Genomic DNA, 4,565 nt, shown 5'->3' with positions numbered 1-4,565 from the left:
TTTCTGCTCTGATTGCTGTGCCCAAAACTTCCAAAACTATGTTGAATAGTAATGGTGAAAGTGGGCACCCTTGTCTTGTTCCTGACTTTAGAGGAAATGCTTTCAATTTTTCACCATTGAGGATAATGTTTGCTGTGGGTTTGTCATATATAGCTTTTATTATGTTGAGGTATGTTCCTTCTATTCCTGCTTTCTGGAGAGTTTTTATCATAAATGGGTGTTGCAAACTAGTACAGCCACTATGGAGAACAGTGTGGAGATTCCTTAAAAAACTGGAAATAGAACTGCCTTATGATCCAGCAATCCCACTGCTGGGCATACACACTGAGGAAACCAGAAGGGAAAGAGACACGTGTACCCCAATGTTCATCGCAGCACTGTTTATAATAGCCAGGACATGGAAGCAACCTAGATGTCCATCAGCAGATGAATGGATAAGAAAGCTGTGGTACATATACACAATGGAGTATTACTCAGCCATTAAAAAGAATACATTTGAATCAGTTCTAATGAGGTGGATGAAACTGGAGCCTATTATACAGAGTGAAGTAAGCCAGAAGGACAAACACCAATACAGTATACTAACGCATATATATGGAATTTAGAAAGATGGTAATGATAACCCTGTATACGAGACAGCAAAAGAGACACGGATGTATAGAACAGGCTTATGGACTCTGTGGGAGAGGGAGAGGGTGGGAAGATTTGGGATTCAAATTTTCTAAATAAAAAGTAAAAAAAAAAAAGAAAAAAAAAAGATAATCCCCACATTTATAATACTAGACAGGTTTACTGAGGAGAGAGGGGTGAGTAGACATAGTAGAAAGGAAATAAGAGAGAAAACAATTTTTAACATTGTGAGAGTGAATCTAAGTCGGGTGTCTAGAGTCATTTACCGGTAATGTAAACACACATTTGTGAAATCTTCCTCTTAGAGAAAAATGGGGCATTATATGCCCCATCACGTTGTCAAAAATATCTACTTTTATTACAGTGACTATTCTCTTGGGGAAAAGCACAAGAATACTCTTGTCTTAGAGCACAATTTAGACATCCTATCTGGTAGATGGTGGGTGCATGCCCTTCTGTCTGCCACTGAGTCCATAGTCACAAGTCTATATTTAGATTGTTGAGATGTATATTAGAAACCACTGTGAGCCCCACACTCCAGGGAATTCTATTGTACTATTGTGCCCTCAGGTTGATCTCCTTACACCTTGAGGTGAGAGAAAAGTACTTTTTGTTCTGTCCCTAACCTTCCATGTCCTGGGGTAGAAAATGCCACAGGACTCCAGCAGTTTTTATTGTAGTGATTTGGTTCTTTCTCTTCACTGTCTCAATACTTATTTAACCTTAATTCTGCTACTCAACTGCCACAGCTGACAGAACACCACAACCAGAATGAATCTGTACACAGGAAATATATAGTAAATATTTTTGCTCATATAACTGAAGAATCCACACATAATGATAATGATTCAGGCAACCTTTCTTTAAAGTAGAACATTTTATCACCAGGACCGAGTTTCTCCCTTATGATCTCATAACTTTATTTTCTCCCATTTAGACACTTCTGCCAAAATACAGACTGTATAAAGGATGTGAATAACACACAAACTTAAAAATAACAATGTTAGGAAGTTCAGGAAAGCAAAAGTAAATGACAAAAGTTCTTATATGTATGACAAATTGCAAGAGATCAGGATCTAGAATAAAGGCAAAATTTACATCCTAAAACTGAAAAATGTTATACCTGATGCTAAGAACTCAATAGTCGGGGACAGGGACGCCTGACATTCTGCAGACCATTGGGTCACAAAGAGTTGGACATGACTTATTGACTGAAAAACAAGAACTTATTAGATACTCCAGAATCTCAAATAATCTCAAGCAGCATAAATGCAATAAAAAGCAAAAGCAACAATAATAAAGATATCCTACCATAGCTCATTTTAACTAAATTAAAATCTGGAAAAATAAAAACCCATACACACATAAGGACAGAGGGAAATGATGTATTATCCTCAAAAAAGCAAAAGTAAGTTTGATGACTAACTTTTTAACAGAAATGGCAAAAATGAGAGCAATAAAAAATAGTTATAAGTGAAATCATTATAAAAGGGGTCTAGAGAAAAAACTACTTTCTAAAATTAAGCAAAAGTGTCGCTAAATATTGAGAATAAACAAAGGTTTTCTGGGGAAAAAAAATCTTGATTTTCACCATCAGAACCTATATAGAGTAATACTAAAAAGAATACTTCTAGGAGAGGGAATGTAAACCCTGAGAGAACAGAAACACAGGCACAAATATGTGCATATTTTTCTGAGCATTAATGGGATTGGCAGTACAGGGGAATCAGAAATCATTCATATTCTACCATGAAAACCAGAAGTCAGAAGTTCCAAATACAAACGTAATAAAACACAGTCCAGTATGTAGATAAAATGTATTTTGATGATTGCCATCTTGCAAAATTAATGTTGTTTATTCCTTCAGTCACTCAGTTGTGTCCAACTCTTTGAGACAACATGAATGGCAGGACACCAGGCTTCCCTGTCCATCACCAACTCCCAGAGCATACTCAACCTCATGTCCATGGATTCAGTGATGCCATCCAGCCATCCTATCCTCTGTTGTCCCCTTCTCCTCCTGCTCCCAATCCCTCCAAGCATCAGGGTCTTTTCCAATGAGTCAACTCTTCACATGGGGTGGCCAAAGTATTGGATTTTCAGCTTTAGCATCAGTTCTTCCAATGAACACCCAGGACTGATCTCCTTTAGCATGGACTTGTTGGATCTTTTTGCAGTCCAAGGGACTCTCAAGAGTCCTCTCCAACACCATCAATTCTTCGGCGCTCAGCTTTCTTCATAGTCCAACACTCACATCCATTAATGACCACAGGAAAAACCATAGCCTTGACTAGACAGACCTTTGTTGGCAAAGTAATGTCTCTGCTTTTTAATATGATACCTAGGTTGGTCATAACTTTCCTTCCAAGGAGTAAGCATCTTTTAATTTTATGGCTGCATTCACCATCTGCAGTGATTTTGGAGCCCCCCCAAAAAAAGTCTGACACTGTTTCCACTGTTTCCCCATCTATTTCCAATGAAAGATGGGACCAGATGCCATGATCTTCGTTTTCTGAATGTTGAGCTTTAAGCCAACTTTTTCACTCTCCTCGTTCACTTTCACCAAGAGGCTTTTGAGTTCCTCTTCACTTTTGGCCATAGGGTGGTGTCATCTGCATATCTGAGGTTATTGATATTTCTCCTGGCAATCTTGATTCCAGCTTGTGCTTTCTCTAGCCCAGCGTTTCTCATGATGTACTCTGCATATAAGTTAAATAAGCAGGGTGACAATATACAGCCTTGACGTACTCCTTTTCCTATTTGGAAACCAGTCTGTTGTTCCATGTCCAGTTCTAACTGTTGCTTCTTGACCTGCATATAGGTTTCTCAAGAGGCAGGTCAGGCGGTCTGGTATTCCAATCTCTTTCAGAATTTTCCACAGATTAGTGTGATCCACACAGTCAAAGGCTTTGGAGTAGTCAATAAAGCAGAAATAGATGTTTTTCTGGAACTCTTTTGCTTTTTCCATGATCCAGCGGATGTGGGCAATTTGATCTCTGGTTTCTCTGTCTTTTCTAAAACCAGCTTGAACATCTGGAAGTTCACGGTTCACGTATTGCTCAAGTCTGGCTTGGAGAATTTTGAGCATTACTTTACTAGCGTGTGAGATGAGTGCAATTGTGGAGTAGTTTGAGCATTCTTTGGCATTGCCTTTCTTTGGGATTGGAATGAAAACTGACCTTTTCCAGTCCTGTGGCTACTGCTGAGTTTTCCCAAGTTGCTGGCATATTGAGTGCAGCAATTTCACAGCATCATTTTCAGGATTTGAAATAGCTCAACGGGAATTCCACCACCTCCACTAGCTTTTTTCATAGTGATGCTTTCTAAGGCCCACTTGATTTCACATTCCAAGATGTCTGGCTCTAGGTCAGTGATCACACCATCGTGATTATCTGGGTTAAAAAGCACTTTTTTGTACAGTTCTCCTGTGTATTCGTGCCACCTCTTCTTAATATCTTCTGCTTCTGTTACCATTTCTGTCCTTTATCGAGCCCATCTTTGCATGACATGTTCCCCTGGTGTCTCTAATTTTCTTGAAGAGATCTCTAGTCTTTTCCGTTCTGTTTTTTTCCTCTATTTCTTTGCATTGATCACCGAGGAAGGCGTTCTTATCTCTTCCTGCTATTGTTTGGAACTCTGAATTCAGATGGGAATATCTGTCCTTTTCTCCTTTGCTTTTTGCTTCTCTTCTTTTCACAGCTATTTGTAAGGCCTCCCCAGACTGCCATTTTGCTTTTTTGCATTTCTTTTCCATGGAAATTGTCTTGATCCCTGTCTCCTGTACAATGTCACGAACCTCTGTCCATAGTTCATCAGGCACTCTGTCTATCAGATCTAGTCCCTTAAATCTATTTCTCACTTCCACTGTATAATCATAATAGATTTGATTTAGGTCATACCTGAATAGTCTAGTGGTTTTCCCTACTTTCTTCAAT

The sequence above is a fragment of the Bison bison genome, unplaced genomic scaffold (assembly GCF_000754665.1).
Source record: "Bison bison bison isolate TAMUID 2011002044 unplaced genomic scaffold, Bison_UMD1.0 scf7180017864537, whole genome shotgun sequence".
NCBI lineage: Eukaryota > Metazoa > Chordata > Mammalia > Artiodactyla > Bovidae > Bison > Bison bison.
The sequence above is the reverse complement of the archived record's forward strand: the minus strand, read 5'-3'. Positions refer to the sequence as shown.